We start from the raw sequence: 21,299 nt of genomic DNA, 5'->3' as shown, positions 1-21,299 counted from the left end.
CCAAATGCTGCACTTTGGAGCAGGGAGTGTAGGCACCATGATGCAACTGCCCAGGTACATCCCTTGTCGCTGCTTGGCAATGGACGTGTCCCATTTTCCCTTGCCAGCCTATTCCCATCAAAGTCCCCATGTGCCAGGCCACCACTTTCTTCCTCCCCTTTCCCATGCCAAAGGTTTTTGTGGGACCAGACCCATGTGCTCAGCAACATCTGAGCTTTTACATGTGCCAGAAGGACTTTAAATTGAACGTATTCAGTGCTAAGAATTATGGTATCTTTAGAACCTAAAGTGTATAATTAAATTATAGCATCTGAGATTGGAATTGCTTTTTCACTTGTAGGGAGAAGAAAAAATAAGACATTTTAATAACATGTCATAAGTTTTACAGTTATTGGATTTTCAGATTGTTTACAAAAGCAATATTGTTAAATTGCACAGAGGTTGTTTGGTTTTTTTTTTTCCTTAAGTCTTTTGATAAAAAGAATAAACTCACACTAATGTTCCCAGGAGGTAAAACAAAATTGCATTTCACTTTTGTTATTTGTTTAATTATCCATTCAGCCAGTCAGTACATAAAACTCATTTTCAGCAGATTCCTTCCGAAAGTCTCCAGCTCCAGCTGGAACTGCAAAGAGCATCCAACATGTATTTAACATTAATAAGCCAAGGAAAATCCCAGCAGTTCAGGTACCACCTTCCTGCAGTTCCCAAGGGGACGTGATGGGAGGGGACGTCAGGTTGGTGACTGCCATTTTTGGAGGCTGGGAAGGAAACTGTGGGTCACAGTGTCTGGTTTATTTTAAGTAGGGAATCCTTGGGGACTCCTTCCTAAAGCCAGCAGTGCCCAACGGCCTAACATCAGCATGGGTTCGGAAGCCATATTGCCAATTAAAGTTGATTCCGGAGCAGTCTGAGGGTTGAGAGCTTTCTGCCAGTGGAGGGGGGTTGATGTCCAGAGGGAAGTTTCCCAACTTTCTCCCCACTGTGGATAAGAAAATGGGGTCAGTGCTGCAGCAGAAGGGCTCTTGGTGCAGAAAGCTTTGTATGTAACGTGACTTGGCCCATTGTAAAGCTGCTCCCATGGCTGCTTTGCATAGTTTCATCTTGGTTTTGAGATTTAATTGATAGATTTCTGCCTCCGTCAAAATTCCAGTAGCATTATGCATCCATCTCTATTTAAGTGTGCATTATTAGCTGTGATTGTTTCTAAATCCTTTAAGAATGTGATTTTTTTGGCAAAGTATAGCTGGAAACCCACCACGGCACTCAGCAGTAGTGCTCTGTGCAGGTGCTACTGGATCAGCACGCACTGATCCACAGCTGTGGAGGTTTTCCCTCTCCTTTCAGCATCTTGTCCCAGATGCTTTCTGCTGCACTCAAAGCAGCATTGCTTCCAGCATTACACCACAGCAGAGCTGCTGTGGGTTGGATGCTGTGTACCCACCTGAGCTGGGAAAGTGCCAGAAAAAGAAGTTATTAAGGGGCAGGAAATCTTCAGAGAAGGTACCTGCATAGAATGGCTTGGGCTGGGAGATATGAAAGATCATCCAGTTCCAAACCCCCAGCCACTGCCAACCACATGGTCGGCCATTGACAACAGCCTGTTGGCTGTCACCTTCCAACCAACTGCTTATCTGCCAAACAGTCCACCCTTCAGACCCTTATCACTCCAATTTAGAGATAAGAATGTGGTGTGGGACTATGTAAAAGACTTGGTAGAAGTCCAGGTAGATTACATCACCTCCTTCAGATCCCATTGATAGCGGGATGGGACAAAAGTAGGTGGTATCTCATTATTCTGGATGGCCAACCTGCATCTCCTGACCTAGCTATCAGCCTTTAAGCACCTACCCAGTGGTGTGAGAAGGGTTGTTAAGAGCAGTGAAGGCTTTTGATAAGCTCTCAAGTCATAAAGATGCTTGACTCCTCATTTGCACCTTTCCCCTGGAATCAATCAAAGGGGAAAAGCTTGTGGAGAAAAATCAATAAGGAGTGTGTGGGCAGTGTTGTAAGGCATACAGATGCACTGGGGCAGGGCAGTCATTTGGTGTGCTAATAGATGGGAAGATGATAACTCAGAATTGATCTGGTACTGCCCAAGCCCGTGTGATTCTGCAGCCCCGAAGCTGGAGGTCTCTGGGAGGGGCTCATGGATCAGCTGTGTGTGTCTGCTTGGCTCAGGTATTGGCAGATGTCTGCAGCCAAATGAGCCCTTCTCCAGGTTAAGCACTTAATAAAGCAGCGCTGCTAATAAGTGCTCTCAGGCCTGCAGTAGATACTCATTGCCCACTCCATCATGTGCAGTATGGATTCAGGGGCTGTCACTGCACCACCACATTACCCACCGCCTGCTCCTCTAAAAGATGCACTGTCAGCTTATTGCAAGCTCTTCTTTCTGGTGGATTGAGGATTAATTCATCCTCCCAGTTGGGCCAGAATTCATTGAACCATTCAGGTTGGAGAAGACCTCTGAGATCCTCAATCCACCCCACTGTCCCTGCTGACCGTGTCCCTCAGTGCCAGCACACCCTGGGCAGCTGTGCCAGTGTACAACAGCTCTTCTTGAGAATAAACTGTTCCTGGTAACCAACCTGACCCTCCCCTGGCTCAGAACAATCCCCACTCCAGCTCACTGCTGTTGGATGGCATTATTCATTTTATTGCAAGAAATTACACTTCAGGGACAAATTCTGTAAGATCTGCCCTTGACGTGGGTGAAAGTTATAGCAGCCCCACACACCACATCGCCACGGGGGGCCAGGATGCAAAGCCTCAAGAAGTGTTGCTATTCCTATTCATTTTTCTGCAGCCCCTCTCATCCCCTTTGCTCAGTGCACTGAAGCCCCTCAAAAGGGATCACTCTGGTCTGTCCTCCCTTATCACTGTATGATGACACCATGTCCCTTGGGATGGAGTTGCTCCCGGTGCCCAAACCCCTCAATGTGATGTATTGGGGTAGAGAATGGAGAAACTGAAGCCCTAATTGTCAGAAAATAGGTGATAGGGAAGCCTTTAAAGGGGACTGTTCAGATAGAAAAAGCTAACTTAGAAATCTATTAGGTGCAAAAAGCATGACCTATGTGATGCAATAGGAGAGAATGCAATCATTGGAGCAGATGGACACCTTTCCCTGTCATTCAGCCTTTCTGGGGCTGAAGCCCCTCTTCTTGCTGGGCTGGGGGTGCCTCAGCACTGAGGGTCATCAGCTGTGTGTGCTGGAGAAGCAGAGACATTGCTCAGGGCTGGGAGGGGATGGAGGCCACTGGAAAACCGGGGAGCAGGAGGTGCTGCCTGGAATCTTACAGGGCTTCTGCAGAGGGGAACATAGCAAAGGGCAAGGCTTTGAAGTGCACACATCAGGCTGGAGGCGTTATATCATGGCTTTAGGGTCTGGAGCATGTGCCAAAGGGCTGTGTGCTGTGCACTATGCACCATGTGCTATATATTTGATGCTGCATACCATGCAGCGTGCATTGTGCTCTGCGCCGTGTATGCTGTATATACCTTGTTCTGTGTGCCGTGTGTTCTGTGCTGTGTACTTTGTGCTCCGCTCCGTGCGTGGCGCGCTGTACCCTTTGTGCTGAGCAACACGTGCAGTGCGCCAGGTGCTGCGCAAAGAGCGCTGCGTGCTGCCCGCTCTGCGCTGTGCACTGAGTGCTGTGCGCTGCTGCCTGCAACCACCAGAGAGAGCCCGCATACCGAGCACGGCCTCGGCCCGACTGCTGCGGGTCCTCTGCTGCTCCTCTGCTTTTGTGTGCGCTCCTATCAGCTATTCTTTAGATGCCGGAGGTGCAGCTGCAGGCCGCCCGTTTTGGGTTCATGTGGTCACAGGTATGTCAGCTCAGCTCCTTTCCAGCCATCACCTTCCTCCAGCCCGTTCTTTGCAACAAATGCAACCTAAAAGTGGGGCTCCTGGTGAAGGAGAAACAGAGGAATTAAGGGGCCTGGGGTTTTAAAGAATGGAGCTGTCCTTTGAAAGGTATTAGAGCCCTGGTGCTCTATTCCTGGTGTAGGGAGCTGGGCTGGAGCATACATGGGCATTCCTCACACTGGTCCTATTAGCACAGAGCCAAAGGAATGGATGAAAGTGGGAGCTGAGGTCTGCCTGGGATTCACCCCAATAACACGGGGAGCTCTCAGCTCAGTCTGACTTTAACTTTAGGCTAATCAGTTACCACACAGGGATGCTGTGACACGGTGGGCCCTGGTGGTCTCATGCTGCAGCAGTGCTATGCTTAGATCTTGGGAGGAAAAGTGGAGGACACAGTGGGGTCCCCTCTCATTTCTGACCCTGGTTCCAGGCTGTAGGCCCTCTCCTTTCTGGTTCAGTTTCATCAGTGGGTCTCTGGTTTGTGTTTTTTGCACTTCAAACAGCAAAGTCCAGGCGATGTTGCTGGTCTCAGTGTGTCCCTGGGCTTGTGTTGTATGGAGCATCTCTGTGCTGAAAGGGCAGAAATCCTGCCCTGTCTGTTGGGGTCAGCCCAACTGGCTGTCAGAAAGCAGTGAGAGAGGCAGAGCTGATCCCCCAGGGCTGCAGGCCCCACTGGTCTGCAAACCTCATAGGGATGTAGCTGAGTGGGGTTGTGGGGCTGAGCCCAGCAGACCTCCATGCCTGTAAGCATAAGTGTTAGGGACGGAAAACAAGGACTAATACTCCTTCTCTGGATGTAGAATGGGATTCATCACATGCATCCCACAAAAATATGCTCAAATGCTGGAGAACCAGGGAGAAGCTCTTTGGCTGCATTACTCAGCACTTAAGCACGGGGAGAAACCCTGTATCCATGCAGCCACAAATGGACGGTGCTATGGGCAGGCTGTGGGAGCAGGGTGACCTGCTTAGGGTGATTCGTGCACGCTGCCACATCAGGCATTTCCTCGGAGCGGTGCCTTTCCCTCAATCTGCTTCACTGCCGTGTGAGTAACAGGGAACCTTTCCTCTGTTATTAATACGCCATCAGACCATATGTTCTCCACCTCAGCCCATATGTATTTTTGAATAGAGCCACCTGTGAGTAATTCCACCTCCTCGGAGTAGCAAGAGAAATCTGCTTTGGTGTGGGAATCTGCATGGCTGTCTCTGGGTGCTCCCATGCCACCAGGCTCAGGGGTGCCCCGGTCCCCGTGCCAGCAGCAGTGTGACCTGAGTGTCCCCATTTTGCAGGGAGCCAGCCCTGGGCCAGACAATGGTGTTTTTCAGAGCTCTGTTTGTCTGGGGTTATTTTAACAGCTGTCGTGAGCTGTTCATTGGGAGATGGTATTTCACCTGGTAGCGAGCCACTGCCGGTGAGTCACCGCCACCACCAAGGACAAGTGTAGGGCAGCACAGGGTGCCAAGGGCGGAAGGCAGAGCTGCTCAGGGATCGAATCGTACAGTCATAGAACCACAGAAGCATTCAGGTTGGAACAGACCTCTGAGATCGCCCACCCGCCCCACTGTGCCCCCTGGCCGTGTCCCTCAGTGCCACATCCCCACACGCTGCAACTCCTCCAGGGGTGGCACCCACCTGAAGGCTTTACTGCCTGTGCACCACGGTGCATTACCACTCTTTAAGAGAAGAAAGCTGCTCCAAGTGGTGCCTTTTGCTCCAACAGCAGCTTCACCTTTTCATTCTGGAGAGGCCAACACTTCTAGCAGCAGCAGCAGCAATCGTGGGCCAGTGAAAGTCTGGGAGTAGCTATTGTTTGCAGATGCAGGAGAGAATGTTTGCTAAACACTTTATGAATCAGTGTTTTAATGGATTGAAACCACATGCTCGTGTGGCTTGGTGTGTATATTTTTTTCACGGGAAAATGTTAATGAAAAACTTTTGGGCGAGCTGATTCCAGTAAGCCATATAGCCTGTGTCTGTGTGATGCTGGGAATGCAGGAGGAGGATGGGCAGATCGACTGCTCCATCAGATCCAACAGTGGTGTGTTGCACAGGAATAGGCCAACACAATGCTGAGCTGCTCTGTATCCTCTTCATGCCCCAAACATTGAGTGTTTGAAGCAATGCAGAAGGACTAACCTGCTGCCGAGTTTAGAAGGGAAGTTTTAGAAAGATCACTGTTGTGCATTGTAGGGGGGTTCTTTGGAGCCATGGCTTAATTTAATCATTCAGGAAAGTATTGTTTCAGCCCATTAAATTCCATAGGATTTCCCATGGGATTGGGGATGAGTGCAGCAGGCAGCCAGCCTATGGCCCACGCTGACTCTCCCAGCTGCTGTTTTCTGTTCAAGGACTCCTTCAGTGGGAGCAATCCTAAACGTCACGCCTTGAACAAGAGACAGAGATATTTCAGGGTCTGCTCTTGCAGTGATCTCACGTCTTCCCCAGAGAAACCTAAATGATAAATCATAGTAACTCTGGTGGAGACGCATCATACCCAGCCCTGGTTCCCAGCCTGTCCTCCTAGTTCTTAAAGGCATACGGTCTGATTGTGCTCTTTACTGAAGGGGTTTAAGAATGGAAAGAGTCTAATGAAGTCTCTGATTAGCTGGTGTGAATCATGCCTGCTTGGTGGCCCTGCTTGGAGTGCTCACCATTCTGCTTATTCCCTCTTCTTTCATGACTTAAAATGTCCTATCTGAATGCTTTCCAATGCCCAGTTTCATTTCACACTGCTGAACACACTGGATTCTTTAACCTTAACTATCAATCCTAGATCACTGATCTGCCCCTATGCAAAATGCAGCTGGAGTTTCAGAGGTTTGAGTGGCAGATTGAGAACTAAATTAGAGATGTATTTGTATAACTAAGATTTAAATTGTATATTGCTTTGGCTTCTGGCCTTTGTCACACCTGCTTGATAATGTCTGGTGCTACAGGATGATTGTTATTGCTAGCTAAATGTAACAGTAACACCATTCTCTGCTGGGGTCACATATCTGCTCCAGTGTGTCCCTAAGGCTTTGCCTGTCCATCCACCTCTTCTGCTGCACTGCAAATTAGCCGTGTCTTCTGAAAGCCTACAGAGCCAATCTCCAAAGTCCTATTTTAGAAAAACATTAATGTTTGCACATGGTGTCAGAACAAGATAAGTGTTGATGCAGTTAAGAAGCAGCTCTTGCTGGCAGCCTGCCCCAGCCAGCCTCAACAAGGAGCAAGACAGGTAGCCTGCCTGCCTGCCTGCCTTCATCAGGCCTGGAATCCCTTTCAAACCACCCCAGCATATCCACGACAGTAAAACAGAATAAGCGATTTTTATTAGCCTGTAGGAACAGCACGTTGGTTTGGGTCCAAAACACGAGATTAAGTTGTTCTAAGACATAATGCGCTGTGGCAAGAACAGCGTGTTTCCACAAACAACACCTGGCAGAGGGAATTAAACACAATGCTGACATCGTGCCAATCTAAGATTTTCTGGTGTCGATAGCGATGTGAAGTGAGGACAGGTGTGACTGTGTTTTCAGAATCGCCCCGGGCCACCCTTCAGTGTTTCAGGAACTTGGCACCAGCTCGCGGGGCCAGATTTTCTAAGGTCACCATCCAAGATATGGAGCTGACTTGAAAACCCGTCCCTTACCATGGAGCAAATCCATACCTTGAGGGTGTCACAAGTGTTCCCTCACTGCCTTGAATGTAAGGAGACCTGGGACCTCTCTCCAGGCCCCTGCACACAGCCCAGCAGTACTGACTACCTCTTCTGCTGCCATTTGGAGGAGAAATTTTGGGGTTTCTGACAGGCTGTGGCTTGAAAGCAACAAATGCCATTTCTCAAATAAAATATGTACAGTTCCTTTCTTTTTGCTTTCTTTCTGTACCTCTTCCTTTTCCTCCTTCCTTTCTTCCTTCACTTCTTTTCTTCCTTCTCTTCCTTTCCTTCTTCTCTTCCTTTTGTTAACTTCCCTTCCCCTCCTCTCCTTCTTCCCTTCCTTTCCTTCTTCCCCTCCCTTCCCTTCAATGAGGAGTTGGATCTCAGCTCAGTACTTGGCCTGCTTCATACTGGGCTGAATCAAACCCAGACAAGGGACACCCATAAATTCTGGGAAAGTCTGGTTCGGAACATTGTGGCTTGGACTCCACTTTAATTACAGGTCACTGGTAAAGCTGCTTGGAAAATGTTATATATATTCGCTGAAAAAAAAAATGGTCGTTCCGTTCAGAATGTTCACAGATTTCTTTGATGGTTGTGTCTTCTGCTGAGACGTCACAGATATTTAGTTCACAGCATTTTCCCTCAGGTTCTGGTTTTCCAATAGAGGAACAGTTTAAATGACAGAATAAACGTAAAACCCTCGTGTGCATTTTTGTCTGAAAACTCAGAAAATTCCAACCGAAACAAAGAAGTATTTTAGCCTCGAGACTTTTTGTCAATGAAGTGTGCTGTGAAAAGCAAAATTGAAAGCAGCCCCGGTCCCAAAGGTAAGCTGGAGGCCACAGCATCCCCAAAGCACTGGGGGAGAGGCTGGGGAGGATGGGAGCAGCAGTTGTTCCTGGGAAGAGAAGGGTGTGGAAAGAGAACTTCTGCAACACGTCAGTGGAAAAAGTCTGCTGAAGGCCAAGTGTCTTAAGCAATGGTGCTTCCTGCAGAGCCAAACAACAGCGAGGACAGCCACCTTTGGGAATTGATGATGTAGAAGGGCTCTTCTACCGGAGGAGGAAGCGAGGAAGTGGGAGGAAGCAAGTCAGCAAGAAAGGCCAACACTTCTGAGCTGCTTGACCCACATCCCATTGAAGTCTGCATTTTATTATTAGAGCCCTTATTATTTGTATTGCGGTCGCATCAAGTGGCTCCAACTGGAAGGCAGCTGCATTGTACGAGGCACTAAGCAAACATGGAATAGGAGACACTCCCTTCCCCACGGGATTCGCCAGCAGAGGAGACACACAGAGTTGCAGAGGACAGGAAATTATCATTTACTGGCAGTCACTGTAAGCATAATGATGTTTTTGGGGCTAATAAGGCTGACTCCCACTATCCTCACTCCTATTTCATCCAAAACCCTGTGGAGTCAGTGGAAACGTCACAGCACAAACCAAGACATTTGTCACACTCCCCTTCCACGCAACTATCCCCACAGCACCCAAAAAGGCAAGGATTCTGGTTTCCAGCTACCCCCAGCTGAACAGAGATGCAGCCATGAGACAGAGGAGAGGAAGGGAGATACACTCTGCTCCTCCTCACGGGGCTGCTGAGTCCAGTTTTAGGTTCATCAGCCTTGACAAAGTCCTGATGAAGACTGATGCGGGAGGGAGCAGTCAGCTCTGCAGCCTCATGGAGGCCACGCACAAGGACCACACGTCTCCCTGGGCCCTGCAGCCTTCAGCTTTGTAAGCTGGAGATTACTGCAGAAGCTACAGGAGGGGAACTTGAGATAGACCCAAGGCTGGTGCGTCTTCTCAGATTAAGGTCACTTGTTTTGTAAATTATTTATTTCCACAATGAACAGTTTCATGTCTAAGTGGCTGGCAGTTGTTGCAGACACATTCAGGAAAAGGAGGGCAGAAAAACATACTCTCACAGTGGGATGGAGCAGGAGACTCCTTGCATGCTCTTAAGCAGCCTGGCTGTGGTCTGATGCATAAGACTGTATATCCCCAATACTTTTTTAGCTTCAATGTGACACTAAGGGACCTGGCTTAGTGACAGGACTCAGTAAGTCACGCTGATCTTTGTGCTTCATAACCCTGGATGTTTTTTCCATCCTAAATGATGCCGCGATTATTTTGCTGAGCCTCACAGAAAGAAAAAAATTTAAAAAAAAGGTCTGTATAAACCAGCTGAAAACAAAGCCAGTGCTTCCAAACTGCTCCTGCTGCAGTGAATGGGGCGTCTGCCATTTCACAAGAGCACAGTTGAGGTTGTTGTTGATGGAGGTGGACCAGAGCTGCTCAGATCTCAAGTACAAGAAAATAAATGGGCTGTTAGTGAACTCCAAGTGGTACTGCAGTGTTGCTGATGGAGAAGCCATGGCCAAAGCCATACTTGTTTATGCTGAGTACAGATCTGTATCCTCACTGTCTGTGCAAGGCTGTTACTCATCTCATGCCACACAAGCCAACACACCAGCTGCTGTCCTCAACACATAGTCCATGGTGTGGGAGACAAACTGCAGCACCATGTTGCAAAGTCCAAGCCACAGCCATGGGGCCATGATGGAAGGGTTCAGGGAATGGTTTTTAGCAGGCTCTTGTGTTCCCAGAGCTCCTGTGTCCCAGCAATGGGGGCACAAGAACAAACAGCTTCTGCTGGGTCTGTGCTAGCTCTGACAGCAGGAAACTCGCTAGACAATTGTTCAGGGAGGTGTGGGTTGGAATTACTGGTGGGCAGAGACTGAAATATAAGAAACCTTTTCCATCCCAAAGTGACCCCTAACCCTTTTTGTTGTGCACCAAGTGTCTGCCTTCTCTTTGACTTCTTGTTCTGTTGTTTCTTCACAGGAAAACTTACTTTGTCCAAACCAAGTGCTCAAGTGATAATGGAGAAAAGTGCCTGCAAGGTAGGTAGTGCCACTAAGAAAGAAGGATGCTCAGTGAGTATATGTGAACGTATACGTGCCTTTGTGCTACGATGCTACCTGCTATCTTGTGACTGCACATAATTTTCCTGGTAGGAGTCCTGTCTCTTTCCGTGTACAAACTTGCTTAGTGAACCATTATTCAACCTCTTGTTCTTCCTTGTTGTGCAATGTGTGCCCCATGCCTTATTTACTGCATGCTATTCAAATCCTGCTACGAAGACAGAATTATTCATTTCCTTACAATCTCTCCTAGGGCACTGATGACAAGCATTAGCAAATATATTTTTTCACTGTTCCCCTCTGAGACGTGGAGGTGGTATTATTCTTGGTTTATAGGTGACATTTGAGGCAGAAAGAAATCGAGTTCAAATCTGTTCACTAGTTCTGGTTCTGGAGGCGATGTGTCTGGGCCTTGGAGCCCATTAGGCCATATCTCCTTCATCTCACAGTCCTAACTCAGCCCTAAAATGGGTCCCGCCTGAATGCTGATAGAAACTGAGAGGAAAACTAGTTATATAATTTGTAATAATTGGGTTGGTGGGGTTACAGTGGGATGCACAAACAGGTCATCAGGTCTCTGTCTCCTCTGGTTCCTCTCACAACTCCCACTCCTTGCCATTTCTGGTCTCTCTCCCCACTTTCCTTCTGCAAGAATCTCCTGCTCTGCAGGATCAGGCCCTGCATGGAGAACGTGAGCACACAGCATCCTGCTGAGCACTTCCAAGCTGCGCTTCTTGGTAGTTTTATCCCTTGGGCAAACGCGAGTGGTTTTTCCAAATAGTTCTTTAGGGGTTAACTCCTCTTCTCTTGCCAAAATTCAGGTTTCTATTCTGAAGAAGGATGTTACTCAGAGGAAAGGCTAACAGTGTTGATGTAAAAGTGGCAAATAACCTATTTTTGTCTGTCCTCCCTCCAGAAGTAGACTAAAGGTTGCAGTTGATTTAATTCGAATCAAAATTGCAAGCAAAACCCGAAGGCCAACCAGGCAGCAGAAGGGCCTTTGACATGAAAATCTTCAGCCCAAGTGAGGAAAGTCTGGCAAATCTTTCAGTAGCCCTTTGCATTAAGGCAGAGCTACTACATCCACAGTAATATATAGTGACCCCACACTGTTTTGCAACAAAAGAAAGTGAGCCAAGACAATGACATTAAAGGTGTTAAAACATTAAAGATTGCAGAGATGTTAATCTTTGGTTCAAAGAGTTTGCAAACTTTTGCACTGCCCAAGAGAGATGCCTGAAGATAAGGCTGCACGCATTAGCTTGGGCATCCCCCAGCATGGAGCTCTGTCCCATATGGAGCCTCTCCAGCTCCCTCCTTTCCTTTCTTCTGGGTACAGAAGTAGCGGTGGGCACCACACTGGTGTGAAATCAGCATTAGTGCACACTTTCCCCCACACGCACTCCTTTGGACAAGGAGCACTGGTGTCCAGCCACTGCTTTTAATTGCTGCGCTCTTAAGGAAACTTTCACAAGAGGATATATATTGCTCATAAACTTTTCCTTTAAAAAGTCTGTTTAGAGAAGAGAGCAACAGCCATTCCTTAATGTAATATATTTAAACCTCATGACAAAAACCCTCTGTGGAGAATCTGACAACGCACCATTCCACCAACGTTGTAATGGATGGTTCTCTTCTTTTAAATGCCTTGTCATTAAAGTTTAACGAGCAATACTTACTTTCATTCTAAACTTATTTTTCTCCTTGACAGATTGGATACTTAGTTTGGATTTGTTAACACAGCTAGTCATAAAAACGTCTGCTTCAACAGACTGATAGATTCTCTTCAGGAAATTGGGCTTTGATGCCGTATTTGATTTCCACAGCAAAATAAGTTCATATTTTCTTGTTTGGAAGAAATGAATGTGAAGTGCCAAACAGAGCAAGCTAACAAGCTCAAGCCCCTTTTTATTTGCCTGGAGTCTCGGCTTATATGCAGCATAACAGATCGTGTGGCTCAGCAACGCCTTCGCTCGGTTTATCAACAAGGGGGTTCGTTCATGTCATTTCTGATCCAGCTTCAGCTGCTTGCAGGAATTCCCACCTTCTTGCTATAAAAATATATAGTGGTACAAGGAATAACCAGAAATGAAATCGCAACCGAGGCTCACATCTTTACAGAGAGGGTATTTATGGCATCACACGTCTTAGCCAAGTGCCTGGTACATGTCCCCTGCTGTCCTTGCAGTCCTCATGGCTTTACTCTGAATCTCACAATACTGATATTTCTCTTAACCCTTCAGTTTCATCCCCAAAATTATTTTGATCCTTACATTCAGAAAGGGAAGACTGAGAGTGTGAATTTTCATGTATTTGAGGAACATCTCTTTGACCCCACTCAGTGCTGTGTTACCTGATGGGTTTCTATGTTAGGGGCCACAGGAGAGAAACAAAGCAGGCAATGAGAAGAATTGCAAGAAATATTCACAGAAAATCTTAAAACAAACAAACAAACAACAACAACAAAAAAACCCAAACAAGTAGCTCCCTAACAAACCCTAAAAATGCTGAGCAAGGACATTCAGCATTGCTTTAGCATCACTTCCTTACAGCAGCTCCTCTCTAGAGCTGCATTACAGCAGCTACTGCTACCCTTCTCCTAGCTCAGACGAGAGCAACAGCCTTATGAAATCTGAAGACTCCAAGATCCACTGGAAAACAAACAACAAAAAAATAGATGGTAGAAACCCATACAACATAGCAGCAAACATTTCCTAATTTACTGCAGTGCCAGAAGATGATTCACCCAGGGTTCCTGTTGCATAATCTTCCCCGGGCTCAGGAGAGTGAAACTCGAAAAGCAAAGGTCTCTCTGGGTTTTCAGTGACATTTGTGTTTCGACTGAACTTTCAGCTAGGAAAGTGTGAGTTCTGCTCTGATAACAAAGGGAGGAACTGATAGAGCAAGGTGCTGTTTCAGAAGTGATAATCTACTGAGTGTACCTGATTGCCATCTCCTTTTGCCCTGCATAAACCCCGAGCCTGATCACAGCCTTTATTCACCACTTGTGACTTTCACTCGGGTCTGACAGCAGCGCCAACCTGGTTCGTTCAGCCTGCCTGTTCCACAGCCACACAGTCCCTGCAAACTGTGGGCTTGGATGCTGGGCTGGAAGGAACCACAGGGCTCCCTGCTGAAGATCCTGCAGGAGGTCTGGAAAACCCAACACATGTTGGTGCATCATGCACAGGGTGGGACCTGCGTGCAACATCTCCCCAGCTTTCAGGGAGTCCCGGGCTTCAACACGGCTGCCAAGTGTGGGTACCTGGGAAATCCCACCCAGGTAGCTTCATGCTGGGGAGAAAAGGGAGAAGGAGGGAAAGAAGGCAACAGGCAGCAAGGATTGCTGCTTCATGGTCTCTCAGAGGTGTCCTATAGAGAGATAGGTGTCCCAGGGGCCCAATCTACCAGTTTATTCCTTTGTAGCAACTCAACACCCATTGAATTAGTGAGCACTGCACATCTTCGGGAGGTGTCAGGCTGCATCCTTGTTAGCCTGGGTTAGTGGTTGGGTGTTTCTCTGGGCTACTGTAGTGGACGAAGCTTTAGAAGACCCAGTGTAAGCAGCACGTGTCCTCCGCACCTCAGCAGCTTTCTGCTCTCTGTAACACCAGCAGCAAACCAGCTTAGTTCCTCCTTCAGGGCAGCATTACTACAGGCAATGTAATTTCTTCCTCTCTGTTGAGTGCAAATAGATTTCCTTTACACAGAGAAAAACAATGAAAAAGGTTAAACTTTCTGAGGGCGGCTTTGTCTTTTCAGCATCTCTGCTTCAGCGGGATTTCCACCATTGCCTTGTTTCCCACTGCTGTGCTTAGCATGCTCTGAATGAGCTGCACTTCCCAAATGTCAGGGCAGATAAGACATTTGCTGAGCACTGAGCACTCGTCTCAAACAGAAGCCCTTTTTGGCAGGGATGGGTGCTCTGCCACAGCCATCTCCACAGGTGCGGGGCCCTGACTCATCAGATGGAACTGTCTCTTTCCTGCAGCGGAGAAATTCTCCTGCTGGCTCCCTGCCCCACGCTCTGCCCTCTCGTCTGGGCATGCTGTCTGCGTCTGAACCTGAAATATCCATGGAGCTGGCAGTGGAGGAGGATAGAGGGAGATCCCTAGGTTAGCTGTGGCTGCTGCTAGAGGCAAGAGGAATCCCCAAACCCGTAGTGTTTGAAAACCAAAGGATGGACAGAAGACAGCTCCGCCAAGCAGAGAACAGTGGGAGCCTTGTGTTAGGGTTAGTGAAAGGAAGGCTCCTTGCGTTATGCCAGCGCAGACCACAAGCCCAGCAGGGAGCTGCCTGCGGGTTCGGCTGCCTGACTCACAGCTCCGTGGGGTGAGAGCGGAGTGCTGGAGCGAGGCCTTATCTCAAGAGTGAAGCTGAAGCAGGAGCCTGAACCAAAAAGGGAACTAAAACTCATCCACTCAACCACAGCTGCGGCGAGAGAAGGGAAGATGGGGTTTCACAGGCTCCCTCCCCTTGCAGGGCTGCGTGCTGTAGGGCTCTGAAGCTTCACAGTGTGATTCCCCCATCCCACTACGATTGCTGGCCTTGGGTGTGTGATCTGGTGCAGGGACAAAGAGCCCTGCCAGCAGAGAGAGATGCCAAGGTGTAGCTGCCTCCTGCATCCTTCATGTGGTTATGTTAAATGGAAACCAGGCAGTAAGGACACACTGGGGGTAGTCGTGGGACTACAGGTCTTACTGATGGTGAGAGCAGGGAGATAAAAGCTGGGCCTGAGATGGTAAATGTGGTGCACAGAGAGCCCACGGGGCTGGAAAACCACTCTGAGGTCTTCACATGTTGGATACAGCAGAAGGAAAGCATAAATGTTCATGTATTTAAAAGATACCTGACAGCCATCATTCATGCATTAATGATTAATATGTCATGCTCTGTGCACTCTAAGTTTAACTAAGAAATGGAGCTTTCCCCTGCTCTAATGGCAGAAAGGTGTCACACTTCAGAGGTACGAAATCATTTTAATGCACTGGCATACCCCAAAGGAATCTTTATAAGTGGAAGATACTCTGCATGAAGAACTTATGGAAATCCCAGGACTAAGGTGGAGGGAAATGTCTTCAGAACTACTGAACAACTAATCGTTTTTGATGCCAAGTCTCAGTGTGAAGCAAATATCTGTGGACACTTATGTCCATATTTATTTATGTCTATAGGATTTCTTTTGGCCGTACTGGCACTGCCTTATCTGCAGCTCCGATGCTAATCAGCCATGGCTGCAGAAATGGGAAACAGCCTCTTGTTTGTTCCTCATTCTGATGCACAGAGGGCATTATGTGCCTCCTGTGGAGAACCCCTTCTTCCTCTTGTATCCGCCCATTTGTAATTCTTGATATCCTGTTTTAGCTGGAAGCTAAGACTTTAGCTTCGTAATGCTGCCTCTCATACCAAGAGTGCAGAACTGAAGCACAGCACTGACCGCCTATTAAGCTCAAAGCCCAGCATAACAAATGCTTGTGAATTATTCACTCGAATCCTTCCTTATTCAGGAAAAAGTAAAATACAAAGATATTTCAGTGTCTTGATGAACAAAACCAGATTGAAGCACGCAATTTATTTGCAAACTGCGTGTCCAAGGCCTGCTGCAGGAGTCTTGTGTGATGTTCCTTTTCACAGAAGATCTTTCTGAGAAGTCTCTTTGCAGGGTTGAATGCCATCATTCTGTCTTCATTCATGGCAGGCTACACTTTGCTACTTCCATCCATACAAAACCAGCCCTTCATGTCGAGCAGAAAACAGCTAAAAGTAAAGAATGGAACTGAACTCTTGCTATGAAAAGAACATTTGGAAGTATATGTTACCAGAGAGTGGAGGTTCTGCAGTGCTTGTTTTCTATTTTATCTGTGTGAAGTGCTGTAGCATTCAAGCCTTTGATATGCACTGTTCACTGGAAATGAAATTGCACTCTGTCATAACAGACTATTAACAGCACTGAGCTTCTGCAGAATGTTACCTCTTTTCTAGAAGATAACATCTCTCTTTCCTTCCAAGGATAAAATAGCTTCCTTGCTTGCAAGGGTACAAATAATGGTGCTACTTCTTGACAGGGATGTCAAGTTCCTTGACTATTAAGGAGAGGGGAAATGTCTTTGTTACACATTTCTGTTCTCCTTTTATCCTCTTCAGAGAGGCCCCCAGCTCAATCTTAACAAAATAAAGCCAGGGCATCATTTAAAAACAAAACCATTTTGAAAACCCTTTGATCTCTTTGACTTCCTGTTAAATATACAATCCGCTGTTCCTCTACATCCTCGACCACTGAAGACCTGATTTGCTCTGCAATTTATATTGTCCTTGGCACTGCACTAAACTAACATAGCCTTGGCTGTAAAGTCTCTTAAAGGCAAAGATATCCAGCCCCTCCTCAGCCTCACCTTTACCCTTCCATGCCCTCTTCCTTGCAGCCCTGCCATCCACCCTTCTACAAACAAGCACATTGAGAGTGGTCTGTTTGTGCTGATCAACTCTTAGTTTCCACCTGCCCCATACATCCATCTCAGACCATCATCCTCTTTCCCCCAGGCCAGAGAAGATCCCTTACACACAGCAGTCCTGGAAAAACCCCAAGACCTCTTCATATAGCATCTCTTTTCCACATCCACATACACCATTCCATTTTGCTCCCTGAGGACCTTTTCCTGCCTTGCTCCACCAGGTCACTCCATTGATTTCATCCATCTCCTCTGCATCAGCATCCTTTCCCACTCCTTCCCCAGGTTAATGTCATACTCCGAGTGTTGCTTAGCCCTCCCCGTGCCTCCCTGCTAGCACTGAGCCCTTCCTTCCCTCATCCTCCCCCCCTTCTCCTCCAACATGTCACGTAGCATCTCTGCCCTGCCCTTCTTCCCTTTCAGAATTCCAGTTTACTAGTCTATTCACGGTGCATTTTTTCACGTCTCTTTCAATTAGCTTTATGCTTTTGTCCTCACTCCATTGTCATTTGAACAATTGTCGTCTTCTTTTTTTTTTTTTTTCTTTTCCAGTTGGGTAAAATGAGTGGATGGCAATGAGACAGCTCGCTGTCAACTTTCTGCTCCCTAAGCTTATCTCCAAGCTGCGCAGCGCCTGTCAGTTCTAGTGCGTTAATGACTCAGGCAGCATCTATGAATTATTTAGGCAGAGAAGGGAGTTGTATCTGATAGAGATGAATAGGTGGGAAGGTATTTAGGTCTTACTGTATTTGTGCAAAGCACTGTACATAATCTGTCAAGCCATACAAGTAGCAACAGGAAGTCTAATTCCCTATACTGACAAAGTGTTGAGTTGGTCTTTTCCAGATTTAATTATATTGAAGAAAAAAAACACACACACACACAAATATTGCAGCTTTAAGGACTAGCTGCTCCACTAAGTGTAACATTCTAAGCAAGAAGACTGCTCACACACAGTGGAAGGACACATAATGTTGCTCCATGTACAAATCAGATTCATTGCTCTCTAGCTTCAGTGACAGCAAAGACAAAAGGCTCAGTCAGTCTCCCACACTGCCACAGCAGCATCTGGATGGCTGACTCCAAACTTCTTCCCCTACTTGAGGCCTCTCTGTGTTGGAGCAGCAGGAGAAATACCGTTGTTTCACACACCTCAGGTAGCACCAAAAGCAGCAAAGGCCTGAAGCAGGCAGCGGGAGTGTGATGGATGCAAGTTTTGACATGACAGTGCAAAAGTGGGAATTGACTTTGCGTGCTTTGTGGGGAAATTTACTGTCAGAATAACAGATCTCATGGGGCTTTGAGAGGCTGATCAGAGAATTATTTTGCAACTTGCTTGGTTTCCGTTCTTGCCTCAGAGGTATTTTTTAAAATGAAGCGACTATTTCACAAAATAAAGGTCCCAGAATATCAAAACAAACTGCTATGTAGCACAGTCACTCGGCTTACTGAGCGCTAAGCAAATGCAAAGCAAAGGCCAAACTCTCAGCTTTGTCAACAAAAATGAGCAGGCTGATTTCAAGCGGACCTCCACTTCACCAAGTAACGCTTCCACCTGAAGGTATTGTTACTGATATCTGCTGGACTTTTTTGCTATACAGCAATCCGGACTTAGACCACAAAAAATAGAAATAAATAATGCAATATTACAAGTGGTACTGAAAGGTACATGCATTGTCCTGTGTGAAAGTATATGAGAAACCAAGGAAAAGATGGACTTCAGATAAGAGCTATGAAGAATCCACAGCTCTTCAGAAATCAACCCTTGATTTCTTGCCCAGACTGGGTTTTTGGATCAGGCCTCCAAAAATAAATAAATAGTTCTCTTTTTCAGCTTCTTCTTTGCACTGTAGGCATAAATGACACTTTACTTTTTCTAAATGGGGAGCTGCAAACAACTCCGCTGCCTTTGGGATAGGCGGGGAGAAAAAGTATGGCTGATCCTAAATAAAAACTACTTGTCAGATCACCCCTGATAGCAGAAATAATGAGGGTGATCACATGGGAATATATATTCAGCTTAATCATCGCTCCATATCAGCTGCACAGATCCAGACCCGCGTGACTAAGTCAAATAAGTGTTAGGTAACTGAAATTAAGCTTAGTTACTTTTTATTCTCCTCTCCAGTACCCGCAGCACTTGTTCTGCTGACTTTAAATAGACATGTTATAATGGACATAAGTTTATCTGCAAGAGATATAAGTGCTTCTAGGTAAGGAGAGGATGGAATTTCCATGACAAGTTGTTTGAAGTTTAACTATGAAAGAGATTTCTAAAGGCAACAAATAGTAGTCAGGTCATCAAAATCACACGCCTTTTAAAATCTCTGTCGAGGCTGCATTCACTTTCATTAACTTCCATTATCTTCACAGGAACACTCTGAGTGCTGAAGCTTGTGATTTTCAATGCTACTCCCAACTCCTTGGGGGTGGAACACTGTCAATATTGAAAAAATTGCTCTTTGATTCAATACAAAAAGCCTTATAACTCAGCAATGCAGCTTTTCCCTTTAAATACATACACATATATGCCCAATTTTTGTATCAAAACCAACAATCTGCCTTACATGGGCAGCTTGGAGCTTTGATTTGAAGTCTTGATCCAAATTTTGTTGGTTAGCTCATTCTAAATGAAAGAATAAACAGTGTAGGAAGGACCTCAAAGTGTTGTGATGAAGCAGCATTTGACGTTTCCTTAATTTGTTTGGTATCTCAGGTAAATGCCTAATTAATTGCACTTGCTCCGTGGCTCTGGCTTCCCTGGCAGTGTTTCTGCCTCACACAGGTGACGTTTCTCATTGCCCTTAGCTCCTTAAAACAGGTAATTGCATCAGAACCTCAGCCCTCATTCCATTTCATGCTTCGTGTGGACTGAGAAAAGGTAAGAAGCCTGAATGCTTTGAGGTGCATAGAAAGCAGAAAGAAAGAAGCAGCACTTCTCATTTAATTGCTGTAATTTTAAGCCCATTTCCTGATATTTCAGGTCTTGACTTGGGAGTTTAGAATGTTTGAGTTGGTAATTCTGCCTTTAGCATCCATGTGAAGTACTATGCTGCGTGCTTAAACTGAATTTGATTCGGTTAGTTTTAATTTAGGTCAGTTTGCCTGCGTTGCTTTCCTCTCTCCTGACAGACTTGGCAATGCTTTAGCAGAGCCCTGAGAGCGTTACAGCCTCACCAGCACAGGGCCCTCACACGAAGTGCTTCGTTTTCCCCGGAACAAATAAACAAGGAGTAAACATCCCTCCTCATACAGACCAGGAGCACGATTCCCTTCCCCTTCTGTGCTATTCGGATTGCCAAAGTAGGAGGTGGGCTTTGTGAAAATGTTATGAAACAGGCCAAGCTGCACTGTCTTGCAATAGCGAGCACCCATGAGACCGAAGAAAGCTAAACCCAAAGGCTTTTGTTCGCATGCATGCACAGCTTGTGCTCTCTCTCCAGTTCAGATCCCCACATTAATGTGATGGTGCTCCCTCCAAAAGCTAAGGAAATCCCCAGCAGAAGAGAAAAGCAGGCAGATAAAGTGGTCTGAGATGTATTATTTATTTGATCCTGAATAATGCACTTTCTCTGGTTACGCATTAAACTGTCAGGAGGTAAAATCAACACTTGGGTTTCTACACAGAGCTTGAGAAGTTATTCCCCAAAGCATGGCCATGCAAAGTCTCTCCCATAAATCTGCAAGTTGTTTTTCTTATCTAAGTAAGCTATGTATAAATATTAACTTATTATTCATGAGCAAATAACTCTATGCCACTCCTTTCTGCTGCTGCCTCAGAGAGGATCCTTGATTCAGCTGGGAATGATAGTTCCCTGTGGGGCCTCAACTGCATTTTGGGTCAAAAGAATTAAAACAAAAAAGAGGGTAATGGCACTTCTTAATTAAGCAAACCTCAAAATTGAAGAAGCAAGCAGCCTTTAACTGCTGGTTAAATGTAGAGGAGCCATCACATAAAAACCACTGGCTAAACCCTGTGGTAATTGAAGTAAGTAAACTCCCACTTGACTTTGGTGAGGCAGGGCTGACATCCAAGGCATTTGTTCTCTAATGTGCGTGTGAATGGATGTATGTGTGGATGTATATGCCACCAGCAGCCTCCAGCTCTGCCTGGGTTCAGCACAAACGCTGCAGCAGGCAGATGGTGTGTGAGCTCTGCTGTCTGAACCAGGTGGGGGTCTTCCTGCAGTGTAGGTGGTCAGTTCCATCTCATTGGCTTGGGTGGTTTCAGCTCCCCAAGCCTGCAGCTCAGTGGTGTTTCCCTCCTCCCCAAACCACCCCAGCAGTATGACTGATATATCTATGTATGTATTTTTATAATTAAAATGTTCCTTTAGAATTTCCTTTGTGCACAGCAAGGAAAAGTGTATAGGCAGTGTGCTCTGCCCATGGAGGATTTGACA

The sequence above is a fragment of the Excalfactoria chinensis genome, chromosome 10 (genome assembly GCF_039878825.1).
Source record: "Excalfactoria chinensis isolate bCotChi1 chromosome 10, bCotChi1.hap2, whole genome shotgun sequence".
NCBI classification, from domain to species: Eukaryota; Metazoa; Chordata; class Aves; order Galliformes; family Phasianidae; genus Excalfactoria; species Excalfactoria chinensis.
This window is presented reverse-complemented; position numbering follows the sequence as displayed.